The sequence below is a fragment of the Cyprinus carpio genome, chromosome A3 (genome assembly GCF_018340385.1).
Source record: "Cyprinus carpio isolate SPL01 chromosome A3, ASM1834038v1, whole genome shotgun sequence".
NCBI lineage: Eukaryota > Metazoa > Chordata > Actinopteri > Cypriniformes > Cyprinidae > Cyprinus > Cyprinus carpio.
In genome coordinates, this window is record NC_056574.1 from 16994949 (window position 1) to 17011883 (window position 16935).

The 16935-nt window shown below is 34.3% G+C and overlaps 1 pseudogene; it reads right to left on the reverse strand.

The window, feature by feature from the left end:
• Window positions 1–1790: 1790 nt before the first annotated feature.
• Window positions 1791–3242, reverse strand: LOC109106489 (annotated as a pseudogene).
• Between the last annotated feature and the right edge of the window lie 13693 nt (window positions 3243–16935).

The window sequence follows — 16935 nt, forward strand, 5'->3', positions numbered from 1 at the left end:
AAAGTGGGGCAAAAAAGCAGTGAAACAAGTACAATTATATGTTGGAATTGAGATGGAAGATCATTTTCTTCTAATTTTAATCTTTAATTGAAAGGCTCATTTACACTCTATAAACTTGGTGACGAGACACTAGACAGTGGAGAGTTGGGTGAGTAGACATTCTGCTCAGCAGAAACTGGGCAGCTGGAATGACCAGTCTTTGAACTATTGGCCCACAATCACTAACAGCAAAGGAAATGTTGTGTACTTTACTTTCTGTAACTCCTCTACAGGTTCATACACTGGTGTTGGGTTCATAGAGTTTGTAAGTTAAAAAAAAATACAAATGATTAGACAGATTTTAACCTAGCATGATCTTATCAAATGTCTTTGTTTGTTTGGATATACACTGAGACATAAAATATATTAGCAGCTTTAGAAAAAAATCTTTACTAAACTTTTATATTATAAATATATTTATATAGTTTTATTTTACTATTACACAGACCTCTGCCTATCTATACATATATAGACATATTTAATCTGTGCCTTTTATAACTCATCCTAGGTTGTTGTCTTTTTACAAAAAATAATTTTGATTCATTTCATTGAGAATCATTTTGATTCATTTAATTGTTCAGATACAGGCTAATATTTTGAGTGTGACCCATAATGATTAATCAGACTACAGTACTGTATATCTTGTAAATGTAAAGTCCATTACTTTACAAAATTGGCACACACTGAAACAGGAGGAAACATGCCATATATCACAAATTTCCAATGCTCAGGGGGTGTTGTTCTCAAGGTGAATACATATTGTATTAATTTTGAAGGGATAGAGATGGCAGTAAATGTTTGGCCTGAGTTCATGAAATAAGAAATCAGGGACCATAACAGGTTCAGAATTAAAAGAAATGTATTTTGCAGGAGCCTAAAGGACTGTAAGGGAATGTACTAAGAACTCAACAACGGAACAGCACAATATAAATATATAACTTTATTATAATTTTACTTAAAATGTTTCAAAATTTTCTTATAAATGTTCTCACAAACTTCCTTACAATATTTTTTATTATTATTTATAAATGTTATACATTTTCTTCGAAAATTCCTTATAATTTTTTTCTTATAAATGTTCTAACATATCTTAGAAATGTTCTTACTAGGGATGTCCACATTAGGTATTTTGTGCCCCCGATCCAAGTCAGTGAGTATTGGTGCACACTTCAAGTACATTAAAGTTATTAAAATCTGCTTGATCCTTACAAAATTCCTTATAAATTTTCTTACAAAATTCCTTACAAAATTATTTATAAATGTTTTTACAATATTTTTTTATAAGACTCCTTGCAAATTTTCTTACAAAATTCCTAATAAATTTTCTTACAAATGTTATAACAAAATTCCTTATACATTTTCTTACAAAATTCTTTATAAATGTTCTTAGAATTTTTTTTTTTTTACAAAATTCATTACAAATTTTCCTATTGAATTTCTTATACATTTTCTTAAAAGATTTTTTATGAATTTTCTTAATTTCTTATAATATTCTTTATAATAAATAAATACAAATAAACAATTAACTATTATTTACAGATCCCCAAATAAGCAATACCCACCAGACGCAAATACTGTTGCTTCAAGTCAAGGCACCAGACACTACCAGGACCGCAAGGCTGCAAGACGTTAAGGCCTGATTGGACTGATGGAAAGTCCACTCTTGTCAGCTTCCCAGACGCAAAGCTGACTGAAGACAGAAAACAACAGGGTGGCTGTGACAGGAGTTGTTTTCTGAGATTCTTTGTGTCTTACTCCGTGACCTGAAACAAAAAGATAAATCAGCATTATTTGTCTAAGTACATTAACTTTATGTCAATTTTTCTCTAAATGTAATGATGACTGATGATCAAACTAAACGAACAAAACGCTTAACTAATCTTAGACTCTGTACCTTAAACCAGTCATGGAGATGTATCTTATCCAGACTGAGTCTCTTCTGTGGCTTGGGCTGCAGGCAATCACAAATCAGCTGGCAGCATTCTGTGCAAAAAGACAAGAAAGTCATTTGATTATAAACTTATACTTTACACCAGCTCTCTTTGAAGCTATTTGTCTTTTTTATATGATTTAGAGTTCTTTTTTTTGTTTGATGAAGATCTCACCTTTTGACAAGCCAGGTCTGGTCCAGAGGTTCACAGTGATCATGTGTCGGTTGTAGGATGCAGGACATTCTCCACACAGCATTTCATACAGGATGAACCCTAGAGTCCACACTGTGGAAGATTTTGAAGGCAGATTTCTTCATGAGCACACCGCACCCGAAGTCGATTAATTTGACCTCCATGGTGTCCTCATTCACCAGAAGGTTCTCCAATTTTAAATCAAGATGGAAGATGCCCAGCTTACAGCAAATTTATAAATATATAAATATATAAATATTTTGTGCCGTCCCCTCATCAAGGCTTCCTCCATGGTGATCCACAAAACTAAACAAGTCCATGCAAGGAATGGGGTGCTCCATGACCATCACGTAGTGGTCTGTGTCGTCCTCCCAGTCAAGCAGCTGAATAATCTGAGGAGCGCTGGGACCCTTATTGGCCATGAGCATCAGGCCAATCTCCATGGGAAGGCGTTTGGGATGACCAGGCTAAAAGAAGGAAAATATGATGTTTAGATGGAGGCAGTTTCCCAAATAATCACTTAGTTCACAAATCAAAACACATGACAGCTCATTTGTAGTCTGTGATTAACATTAATATAAGATGTGATAAACTGAAAACAGTGACTAAGAGGAAATAACACAGAGAGCGCCGCCTACTCACCACTTGATAGATGGCATGTTTGGCATCTTCCTTGAACATTTCACAGCCACCTAATCAACAAAACAAAGAATTAACAATAAGCATGTGCAGATAATTGATATCACTTCAGTCATGAATCCTGAACAGATGTTCAAAGTTTTTAAATGAAGAAAAATTAAACCTTAAGTCCATCCCTGCAGCGAGTCCCTTCATAAACACTACCACATCCTCCTTCACCCATCTTGCAGCCGATTTTATACTGCTTGCAAATGTGGCCTATTAACAGACAAACAATTGTGGTTAGTATGAAATGCAACTCTATATTATACTGTATATATAATAATGGTTTATAATAACTTTTTCTAATTCTCATAGATTTCTTATTGTTACCCTTGTACAGGATGTCCTGCACAAGCTGTTCCTCATAAGTGAGGAGGACTTCCTCTCTCCCTGCCTCCGTTCTCCCTCTACAGTCTCAGTAGCACCAACAGGCGCCTCATCAGGGTGGATTAGGATGATGGTTGTCCGACCTGGTGGGGGTTTCTCTGGGTTGTTGTCATGGTTTATGGGTTCACTGACTCATTCTCGCTCTCTCTCTGTGTGGGTGTTCTTATTTGTTCTTATTTTTAACAAAATGATGGTAGCCTACAATAGACCTTTATCACAGCCCGCGTGTCTTCACATCCGGCTTTGATTAGTAGTGTATAAGAATTTCTGCCTGTATTATTGTCAATGAATGGTAGCCAGTTTTGAAAAGAAAATTCATTTGACTTGGTTGAATTTGACAATAAACTTCAGTATTTCAAACTGTGTATTTAGCCTAACACGATAACCTTCCCTGTGTGTAATCTTCCATTTTAACAAGAAACATTATATGATTGTCAGCGCTGCTGGTGTCAACACACTGTCATCAGATAAATGAGGATTTGCACACTGCTCAGTTTACTGCAGGAGAACTAATCGGAATGCACTGTTTTTATTTTATTTTTAATGTTAGGGTTTTTTTTATTATTATTGTGGCGACATGTTTATTATGATCAGTCTTCAGTCTGTCTGCAATATAATGCTATCCAATCATTACACTCAAACCAGGAGGATATGACTCACTTAAAGTGACCAAACCAGTTATTTTATACCAGGAATTCCTTTATTTAAACTACTTCAATTTAATCGAATACTTGATAAATTATAAAAGTTATAAAAGTGCATGAAAGCAATACTAAAATTATTGTTGCTTAATTTTTACTCAAATATTTAATACAAATTTTTGTTTACTATTTATTGTGTTATGATATGTACAACCCTGTCTAATTCTATTGCTCTTTAATGTGATATGTTGTTTGTATTCTATTCTTCCTTTTCTTTAATAAAAAAGTGGTCAGACTCTGAAGTACTGCGCATACACATACAGTAGGCTTGTGCACACCCTGTTAAATCATGAAATATGCGTCCGAATAGGATGAGAATATTTTTCTTTGTTTCGTCATACCCGATTAATGATTGTAAACTTGTTTAGAGGAAGTATCTGTGATGAACTGTACATCAATAAATCAGAACAATACCATGCTATGGACACTGCCATTGATTGTCAACCTCCTCACAACCAATCAGCGGGACCTGTGAATTACAACACTCTGCTTGGCCTACAAGTTAGAAAATTAATAAATTTTTGATAGAAAGAAAAGAGATAAATAAACAGAATAAGAGACTACAAAACATCTGCATCTGCCAGACGAGACTGCAGAGTATTTCATCCAGTAGGTAATGTTTGCATCTTAAAGCACAATTAATGGAAATCATTATTTGTAATGAAATACTTGAGCTCTGTCCTGCTCAAGCCAAGGTTTCCCACATTAGAGAGAGCCCTTCAAGGTCATGAACGTGACATATCTCTCCACTGCTCCTCCGCCGGGACCATGTTTAACAGCTAGAAACACCAACAACACACGTGTAGTTGAGAGCCATGAATGTCTCTATGTGTGTGTGTGTGTGTGTGTGTGTGTGCACATATGGAGTTCAAAAGTTCACACTGAACTGGCACTCACAATCTAGTTTAAACTTGCAAATAAAGAAGCTTTAGAAGATTTTTGATAAACCTCCTGTATAGGTCCTGCTGCAATTAACCATACAGTTAATGGCAGCCATTGTGTTAATGGCACAAATTTGTTTAATGCAAACAAATAAGACATTCTGACATAGTTCTATTACTTTTCCTGTTCACCTAAATTGTTATGCTGAAAACAAAAACCGTTTAAAGTAAAAGTGCATTTACTGTATGGTTATAAAGAATTGCAATTCACTGTACTATTAAGCATGACCAGATTGCTTTCTGATGCTTTTTAAGGAAGTAAATCAACAGTAAACAAATCACATAGACATGCAGTAATTAATGTTTCAGGCCAAAAGTATAATGTCAGTAAATTGGGGATGTTGAGATGGTTTGATGCCAATATTGGGTTGCCGTCAGCATCCTTTAATGGTGGACTTCAAAGAAGTGTCAGAGAAGGTTGTCTCTCTCAATCAGCAAAGGTTGGTTAATATGTCAGTACAGAAATCATTATTCTGGAGAATGCCAGATGCCCTGAACTTCTTAACCCTTTTCCCCCAAATGGTTTTTCATTTGGTGTAGAAGAGCTTGGAGGTCATAGTGAAATTATATCAGTTAATTATGAGAACTAGAGCTGAAATCAAAGGCAAACGTGCAACAAACGCAATAGGAAATTCTCATAGCTCACATTTTTTTCACATAAACCTTGCAAAGCTTTGACAGAATTTGAAGGTTGTATTTTTTTTTTTTTTTTTTTTTTTTTATTACTCATGGGGCAGTGAAAGAGCAAAAAAGTATTTATTTTTTTTTTTTTACCTTTCTACATAAATAAGCTAATCAACATTTTAACAACAAACTTCAGACATATCATCATCCCTTTGAGGCTTTTAAAATTCCCGCAGGGATCAATACCAATAAACATAAACAATAAATAATTTCAGCAAGATGAAATTGTAAAAGTGTAGGCGATTCCTGCAGCTGGTTTCATTTCCGTCTCCCTCTCATTTTGTCAGACGCTTCATTAAGATGCTATTGTTTAAATGGACTGTCTCTGCTCTGATTTATACCCTCCACATAGATAATTGAGACACTTTTCTGAGGCTCATAATGTTGTGTTCTTTATTATTAGTGGCATAAACACTGTAATCGCTGCAGTTTCTACAACAGTTGCAGTTTCTACAAGCAATACTGATGATATGAAAGGCTCAGCAGTATCAGAATGCATTTTACTGTACGGTATTGAAATAAAACAGCCAATCATAGAGCTGCACTGCAGTCAGGTATGGTGGAAATGTGGATTAACTCAAGATGTGGCTGATAATAGATCCCTGGGATGATAGCGATACTGACAAGTCATAATCCATGCTATTGGAAGAAGATAACAGTTGAATGATAGCAAGTGCATAGGAATTAAGATTGTGTCACAAATGTAGTGATCTGAGAAAATTCTGACCTAACAACACAGCAGACTTTGTTATGCGATATTTACAGAAAGAAACAAAGCTTTCGGTAAGCTGTCACTATTTGTGAAAATAGATTTCCGTGACAGTGTTCTCAGTGTAAACAAACAGGTGCTCTCCAACAAACGTTGGATTGACTCTGTTATTGAAGAGACATTGCAGAATTCATTGCTGAGACAAGCCAGAACAAATATGGCAGCTTGTGAAGTCCAAAATCATTATCATAGTTGGCTTATTTACATAGTGGAAAAACAGCACTGTGAGTTTATTCCTCAAATACCTTCCAAACACAATGTCAGTTACCTTACAAACAATAGCGACACAATGAAGTTGCAATTAGTTATGTAAATGTTGTTTTTAAATGTGAATGTTTTGGTGATCAAAATTATGAAAATTTGGAAGTCACCCCCAGAAAGTTATGTTGGAAAAGACTTTCTTTAAATTTAAGCATGCACAGTCTTAACGCCTAGCTTAAAAAATGACGATTTACGCAAAATATTAAGCAGCACAACTGTTTTCAACATTGATAATAATAATAATAATAATAATAATAATAATAATAATAATAATAATAATAATCAAGACATTACACATCTTGTGAGGTGCTGCATTAGCCCACAGCGGTTCATGCTTGATTTTATTTATTTGTTTATTTATTTATTTAATGGAGACTTGAAACTCCAGCTCATTTGCATTATGAAGATTATATGTTATACAGCTATAGAAGGTACCAGCTTTATAGCATACAACCTTCAAAATGCACATCAAAGGAAGAGCTCTGGGAGAATCTGATGTGTTTATATGTTCTTAACATGCCTTTGAGAAAGTTTTCATGTCTCAAAAAATTTTACTTACCATGCCATGCTTCTTATCTTTTCTCATGCTTTCTTTGATGTACTTTTTTATTAAAATGCTAAAACTGACACAGGGGCCTGTGGGATCATGGAAGTGCCAGGGTGTGCTTTCTCTTAGAACTAAAAGAGCACATCAGAACCCAGTCGGCAGTCAGCTTCCTAATTAGACCTCATAAGCGTATGGTGAACTCAGAGGATTTTTGGTGTTACTGCTTTCCAATTGATTTTAATCTTTTTTTTTTTTTTTTTTGGTTCAAACTAAATAATGTCTTTATTAAATAAATTACCTTATATTGTTATTTCACATGAAGCAGAGTGGAATGGGGAAAAAAAAGCAAAAAAAAAAAAAAAAAAGCAAACAAAGATATTTTATATATATATATATATATATATATATATATATATATTATATATATATATATATATATATATATATATATATATATATAAAATGCTTGCATAATCCACATACTGTACTTATAATGTCATATTTAATGGCATTAAAAATGCTTTGTAATATAAATTTAACATTTGTGTCTACATGTTCCAGAGAAACATATTTTCTGCAAGAAGAAAGCTTTGCGATCTATTAGCATTTTGTGTATGATGGCAAGATATGCCAAATTTGAACAAAGCAACATAGTACTTATCATTCACACAGTCTAGCACAGAACCATGATGGAATATGTAAATGTGTTGTACTGGTTTGCATTTTTACATATTAAAGGGATAGTTCACCCAAAAATCAAAATTATGTCATTAATGACTCACCCTCATGTCGTTCCAAACCCGTGAGACCTCCGTTCATCTTCGGAACACAGTATAAGATATTTTAGATTTAGTCCGAGAACTTTCTGTCCCTCCATTGAGAATGTATGTACGGTATACTGCCCACGTCCAGAAAGCTAATAAAAACATCTTCAAAGTAGTCCATGTGACATCAGAGGGTCCGTTAGAATTTTTTGAAGCATCGAAAATACATTTTGGTCCAAAAATATAAAAAACTACGACTTTATTCAGCATGGACTTCTCTCCCGGGTCTGTTATGAGCGCGTTCACAGCACATCCGTTTCGCGAACGAATCACTCGATGTAACCGGATCTTCTTGAAACCAGTTCACCAAATCGAACTGAATCGTTTGAAACGGTTCGCGTCAACAATAAGCATTAATCCACAAATGACTTAAGCTGTTAACTTTTTTAACATGGCTGACACTCCCTCTGAGTTCAAATAAATCAATATCCCGGAGTAATTCATACACTCAAACAGTACACTGACTGAACTGATGACCGAGCCAGATAACGAACAAAACATTGACTCGTTCTCGAATCAAGAACAGTTTCTGTCGGACGCGTCCGATTCGAGAACCGAGGAGCTGATGATACTGCGCATGCGTGATTCAGACTGACACACAGCGCGTCTGAACTGAACTGGTTCTTTTGGTGATTGATTCTGAACTGATTCTGTGCTAATGTTATGAGCGCGGCTAAACCGAAGGCTTGAATCAAGGGCAATCATCGCCAATGAAGTCATTACGTCGAGCGCAAAAGAACTGGTGAACCGTTTTCGGCAACCGGTTTATTGAATCAAACTGTCCGAAAAAACCGGTTCGCGGAGAAGAACAGAACTTCCCATCACTACCGGTGATCCGAAAACCGATGCAACCGGTTCTTGACTCGAGAACGAGTCAATGTTTCGTTTGTTATCTGGCTCGGTTCAGTCAGTGTACTGTTTGAGTAAATGAATTACTCCGGGATATTGGTTTATTTGAACTCAGAGGGAGTGTCAGCCATGTTAAAAAAGTTAACAGCTTAAGTCATTTGTGGATTAATGCTTATTGTTGACGCGAACCGTTTCAAACGATTCAGTTCGATTTGGTGAACTGGTTCAAGAAGATCCGGTTACATCGAGTGATTCGTTCGCGAACCGGATGTGCTGTGAACGCGCTCATAACAGACCCCGGGAGAGAAGTCAATGCTGAATAAAGTCATAGTTTTTGATATTTTTGGACCAAAATGTATTTTCGATGCTTCAAAAAATTCTAACGGACCCTCTGATGTCACATGGACTACTTTGAAGATGTTTTTATTAGCTTTCTGGACGTGGACAGTATACCGTACATACATTCTCAATGGAGGGACAGAAAGTTCACGGACTAAATCTAAAATATCTTAAACTGTGTTCCGAAGATGAACGGAGGTCTCACGGGTTTGGAACGACATGAGGGTGAGTCATTAATGACATTATTTTGATTTCTGGGTGAACTATCCCTTTAACAGAAAAATAAAGGATGTACTTATTTTGCAGATCTGAACTAGCTGTTTGGAGAACCATTTCACCATTCTGTTCACCAATTTTTAACAGGAGGGTCTAAAATGCATGGTCCTGCATTTGTGAATCTTGACTGAAACAGTGGTGCTTTATATGTGTTAAAGGCCTTTATAGAAATAATTTTTCAGAAATAAAGTTTCCATAAAAAATTTAAATAGCATTTTGCTCACTAATAACATTATAACAGACATTTAAAGAGATTGCTGAAGTTTTTGCATAGTAGATTTAACATTAAAGCCACCCTTTTTTCTTTGTAACTGCTCTTAAAACTGCCTTGTTTACTGCATATAGGGCCATTTAAATGGAATCACATTTTCATCTCATCTGGTTGAGCTACTGATGCTTCAATTAATTTTCCTTTTTTATTTTTTTGGCATACTAATGCCACAAAAACTTACATGAGCAATCCTCCTTTTTCGTGGCATCATAAAAACTTCCATAGATGAAAGAGAATCACCTGGTTACCATGTCAAAAACACTATATTAATATTTGATAGAATATACTAGATCTTTTAGGCAGCAAAACCTGAAGCTAACACAAATATTAATGCAGTATTCAATATTGACAATCAATATGAAACTATTGAATCATTTATTGCAGCATTGCTAATGAAATTAGTTTCTTTCTGTTTGATTCCTATTTGGCGTATTGCTTTGTTTTCTTTTGTCATTAAATTGTTCAGTGTGTTGAGAGTAATTTTTCTGCACTGTTTATTCTCCATTTTGTTTTATAATATAATAAACAGAGGGAGCCAAGAGAGCAGCCTCAAGTAGAATGACATTTTTAGCCCCAATTTGTTCTCAAAGCAGCAAGAAAAAAATCATAATCATTGTTTAATCAGCTTTGCTAAACTCATATTTCTTGCAGGTAATTCAGGCAATAACCGCAATGGATCACACAGTATTTTATTCATTTATTTATTTATTTGTTTAAATTGGAAATTTGCTGAAAATTTACTCGCCATCAGGCTATCCAAGATGTAGATGAGTTTGTTTCTTCACCACAACAAATTGAAAGAATTCTATCAATACAACCCTTGCTCACCAATGGATCCTCTGCAGTGAATGGGTGCCATCAGGATGAGAGTCCAAACAGCTGATAAAAACATCACAATAATCCACATGTAATGACTCCAGTCCATCAGTTAGTGTTCTGTGAAGTGAAAAGCTCACTGTTTGTAAGAAACAAATCCATCAATAAGGTATAATAACTTTACACCATCACTTCTGGTCAAAATATTAGTCCATAATTCTAAGTAAAGCTTCTGCCAGTGAAAAAGTCCATCTCCTGTTGTCTTCTCACATCAAAATCCACCAACATATTTGTTTAGAATTATTTTGGACCATTTTCGCTTGTACACCGTGCTTGATCTGTATGTACTGTATTTCTCACCTGATTCAGCTGAGATTACTTTTTCATTGGAGAAAGCAATATTATGGATAGGGGACTTGTATTTTAGCCAGAAGCAAAAGTAATTAACCAAACTATTTCAGATTACACTAACTACAGTGTAACAACTGCACTTTTTTTTTTTTTTTTTTGATTGTGTGCATGCAACGTAGCTGTAAAACATTTCATAATTACAGCATATAAGAAGGCATGTGAAAGCCCCATGAAAGCTAAGCTATACTGAGCCAAATGACTCAATTATATGGAAGATGCAGACAAAATCTAGCATGCTGACTCACTCTATTTATGTATTCCCCCCCAAAGCTATTGTTATGACTTCAGAATTTGGAAATAGGGTTCCTCTATGCATCTTATTGCATTAATATGCAGGTGCTTGATGGTTTATGAGCTTCACTTCTTGTTGACCAGAACTATTTCATACTGAAAGAAATTGATCTGTACAGAGACATGACTGCTCTGCCCTAAACTTCAAATCATTTTGAAGGGCACATCATTCATATTGCCTGCAGGGGAAAATTCTAGATGGTTCAATTTGTTTATCACTGAAGAACTTTGTTGCTCTAAAATAAACAAATTAGACTGAAATGAAACAGACTGCTTTTTTTTAAACAGACAAATGAAAAACAGAAGAAAAATAATGAAGTTTTTAGTTCCCATGAGAGCATTGACATTTTAGGGTTGTTGTCCAAAATAGAGTTCAACTTTAAACTAAAGAATCATCTACAAAATAATGCATGCCTCAAATTGTAAGATTTTTACATGTAAATATATATTTACATATTTTATATGAAATTATTTCATATTGCCGTCATATTTTTGCATACATGATCAATATTTTCATACTGTTACATGTCTCATAACTGTATATGTACCATCACAATGTTTTGAGCATTGCTAGGGGAGCGAAGGGACAGTAAGCTGCTGAGCACAAGTCATGTGACTCACAGAGATAATTATGCCCGCTCTGAACAATCTGGAAAATTGCAGTAGTTTTGCCAAGATGACTGATTACAGTGCTGATGTATGTCCGTGGGGTGCCTCAAAATAAGCCAAGCAGATGTTCCTGGTACATTTTGTCTGGAGTCTGGATGGTTCTTTTTAAGAACAATAGCAGCTATGTGCAGTCAACATGTTTTTAGGTCTTCTTGTAACACCTCTCTTTTCTGTCTATTGTAGAACTTCAGCATCCAAAAACCTGACCTTTGTAATATTTAAACATGTATTTTTAAACCATAATTTTACAGTAGTGTATTAAACAATTAATATTCTAAGAACTAAGGAAAAACTACAAAAATCTAAATTAAGTGGTCAAAAATGTAACATGGCAGGACCAAATCATCAATTTATTTATGCTTTGTAAAAAAAGCAATGGTCTAGTGACAAGCAGTGGCCTGATGTTAGAATTTTTTTTCATTACACTTGATACATACAGTAGGTGTTATTGTAAACAATGTTAAGAAGTGTTTTTATGCATCTCATATGCATTTTTTATCCATCTCAATTAGAAGTGGGGCTGTGAGCACCCTTAAGAGTAGAAAACAATCTTTTGAGTATGTTGCTGAAATCCCTAGAGACCTGGCTTGAGCTAACCTATAAAGTTCAGGCTGACAGTGAGGCTCATTAAAAGCGGGGAGTCCATCACCTGTGATATTAATAAGGCACTTAGCTTCTCAAAGCTGCACACACAGCGGTCGCCCCACTGTGCATCCAAAAGCCAAAGACCATGAATTATTAAATCAGTAAAACAATGAATACATGGAGTTCAGTCACTGCATTATTCATCGCAAATGTCACCAAAAAAACAAATCACACAATGCCATAAACATAGTGATACTAAATATTTTTTTTTTAATCTATCGATTTAAATGGAATTTTTGCTAGCGTCCAGTAATCTATGCCTCAGGAGACATATGGCGTATAAATAATAATAATTAATGTAGCTACTCACTGGCAAACAGACACATATTACAGTACACTATAGGTCCTCTACAAATTGAATCATAAATATCAGTTTTAGTGTTTAGCTCTGAGATGTTTAATCTTCTATTCTTTTCTGCCCAATTAAATATCAGGTTCTTTGTCAAAGCGGCAACAGACTCACTGATCAAAGACATCAGGTAGCCATTTTTAGATTACCATTGTTAATGATGTGAGATGTTGTCAAAATTCTACCAGGTATAACAACCAGAAAAAGAAAACAAAAATCTTGAGACAAACTGTGTTTTATAACCAATATATTAAAACTACTAATATCATTAATATTAATACAAAACTAGAACTATTTTATTATTATTATTATTATTATTATTATTATTATTATTATTATTATTATTATTATTATTATTATTATTATTAACTAAAATAAAGCTGATATGAAACATAAAAATTTACTTTCATAAAAACTTAAAAATGTGAAATGTTTCCTTGGCAAAGAACTAAAATAAATAAATAAATAAATAAATAAATAAATAAAAGTTATAAAATTATTAACACTAAAATAAAAATGTAAACAAGACAAAAGCAGATATCATTTCTAAAAATTATAATAAAATTAAAATGAAAACTGAAAATATAAAAAGCTAATTCAAAATAATTAATTAATACATACTATAATAGTACATAATTCATAATAAAATAGCACTGAATATGTTGGCATAAAATATCAACAGCATATTAAACAGTTGCTTTGGTTCCTACTTTCTCCATAATGTGTTTTATAATTGTCAATAAAGATGATTTGCACCCACTGAACCCTGTAGTTATTTCAGTGTGTTTGTCAGCGTTATGAACAGATATAAAAGAAAATCACACGATTCTAATGCGGATTTGTGGTGATACCACCTACTAACATATGGACTTGCCTTTCATTTTTTTTCTGTCTTTGTCTGCTTAACTTCTCATATTACATATTGTACCTTGTTGCAGTTCAGTTTTTCATTCCATCCCCATATTGACGCACCCACCATTTTATAACTGACTCAATAGTAGACCAATTATTAAGCTTGAAAGTTGACAAAACAACATAATTTAATGAGTGTTTATGTATGTATAGTAATTCACAGATTCTTATAAACAAATAAATACATTAATTAATAAATAAACAAACAAACAAACTCGATTAAGATTTTAAAAATTATTACTATTATTACCATGACAGAATTTATTTAAAAAATATATTAATAATTATTATTATTATAAATATAATTATTATTGTTGTTATTATTATTACCATGACAGAATTTATTTAAAATATATTGTATGTGTGTGTGTGTGTATATATATATATATATATATATATATATATATATATAGAAAATATATAATAGAAAAAAAAAAAATAAAAGAAAAAAAAATAAAATCTAATAAAAAAAAAAAAGAAAAGTATATTAGAGTCTCAGCAGTCTCCTAGATCCTTTACATTCTATCTACAAAACTGACCTACAAAATGAGTTTATCATATGCATTGTACTCGGCACAGATTTTTGGGTATGTTTGCAGCGTTGCAATCTGATTTGCATAATTCCTTAAATGCAAATAAATTATACTATCAAGAGGTACAGTTCAATCTTAGTGAATTTCCCCCTTTGAGTCTCCTTGCTTACCTTCTTTCTTACCTCCTTCCCATTAGCAGCAATTGATTAAATATAGCTGATATTAAGGAAGAATGAAGTATGCATCCTAATTTACAGCAATAGTTTTTCCATCTTCCGATGTCGTTAAAACATTTTTCACAAATTTACTCCTCAAATTTACCAGCAGTGTTGCCCTGGAAAATAATTAAGTGTCTGTGCACAGCAAAGATGACAGGTCATAAACAAGTCCTTAAAGAGAAAACAATTTTATTTCTGGACTTTTCGCTGTTGCCGAGCACACAACTTTATGTAGATTGTTCACCATATGTGCTTAAGACTATAGGGCAGTGGTGATAACCTCTTCAAATAATTGCTCCATTTCAGCTGTGATTGCAAACAATAATGCTGCTCTCTCCTTTTTCCCAAGATTGACATATGAATAAAATACAAACATCCATTCAGCACAGAAGGTAGCGTGAAGAATAAATGCACAATGATTCTAAAGTGCCTTTTATTGTTTATTTTGTTTCATGGTAATTTAGATAAGGGTAAATGCCAACAAGTGCCCCCAGGGCTCTACCACTGGCATATGCAGCAGGACCATGGCTATTGTTGTTTTCATTTTCCTCAGTGCTCAGGCTTGTAGCCATACTGTCCAATACACACACATTATAGGTCCCAGACTTTTATGTTTCACTAGGATACCAACTGGAACCATTTCTCTTTGAGTCCTGTCATGATGGAGCTTATATTATAAAGTATTGTGGTTCACTGTCATTTTCTAAGAAATTCATTCAAGCAAAATGCAATAACTAAGCAGTCAGAATTGAGTTATGACTGCATGGGTCTGTAAGACTGTGAACTGAGAAGAGCCACTTGTATTACAATAAATGAAAGGAACTGAAAAAGCCCAATATTAAATTAAATTCACTTCAATTCACGTTTATTTGTATAGTGCTTTTCACAATACAAATCATTTCAAAGCAGCTTCACAGAAAATGAAAGTTTCTACATTACATTTAGGAGTAGCTTATCAGTGGTGACTATGTCAAGGTGATGTCCAGATAAGTACAGAAAAATTAAAATAAAATCATGCAGTTAGTTAATAACATCTCAAACAAACAGTGAACACTATTAACAGCAATGATTATGTTGTGATCAAACTTATAGGAAAATTTGGTAGTTTTGTAAGGTATGTCATGATCTATGAAAGGGTTCCTCAAATCTTACCCTGGAGGTCCAATGCGCTGCAGAGTTTAGCTCCAACCCTGATCAACCTCACCTACCTGTGATTTTCTAATGATACCGAAGACACTGATTAGCTTGCTCAGGTATGTTTGATTAAGGTTAAAGCTAAACTCTGCAGGAAAGTGGATCTCGTGGTCCAGATTTGAGGATCCCTGACCTATAGTGTAGAACGCAGCACTGAGATCAAGTAAAACTAGTAATGAGATGCAGCCTTGTTCTGACGCTCATTTGTAATTTTAACAAGTGCAGTTTCTGTGCTATGATGGGGCCCGAAACCTGACTGAAATTCTTCATAGATATACATTTTTTTTGCAAGAAGGATCACAATTGAGCAGACAACTTTTTCTAAAATTTTAGACATGAACGGAAGATTTGAAATGGGTGTGCAATTTGCCAGTTCACTAGGATCTTGTTATGGTTTCTTAACAAGAGGCTTAATAACTGCCAGCTTGAATGGTTTTGGGACGTGACCTGAAGATAACAACGAGTTAATAAAATTGAGAAGCGGTTCTTCTGCTATATAAAAAGCTAATTCTTTCAGTAATTTAGTGGGTACAGGTTCTAATAAACATGTTGTTAGTTTAGATGCAGTGATAAGTTTATTTAGCTCTTCCTGTCCTATCGTTGTAAAGCACTGCAATTTTTCTTTGGGTGCGATGAATGAAGCTGATGCTGTAGATTCGACATTTGTTATTGTATTTCTGACGTTTTCTATTTTATCAGTGAAGTCCTTACTACTAAACTGTGGGGGAATATTTAGTTCGGGTGACATCTGATTTTTTGTTAATCTAGCCACTGTGCTAAATAAAAACCTTGGATTGTTTTGGTTATTTTCTATGAGTTTGCAGATATGCTCAGCCCTGGCAGCTTTTATAGACAGGGCAACACAAGTACTTCTATCATTTAACTGGGTAGAACAAATACTGTCATAGCAATTTTTTGACTTATTAGTCATATGGAGCGTAGCATCCTGGAGATGTTGTCCGACAGGAGTTCCTCTTTAACTCTGCTGGGGTGCAGGCCATCAGCACGAAAAAGCCTAGGACACTCCCAGGAAAGATTCCAATTATTAACAAAGAGCAGTTTCTGTTCTTTACACAATGACAATAACAGTTCATTTAGAGCAAACAGTCAACTGAACCTTTTATGTCCTTGTCAATATGTGGAAAGCGGTCCTGACTCTATGATCCTCGTCACCAGCTATGTGCTGCATACCGTCTCGACCAGGC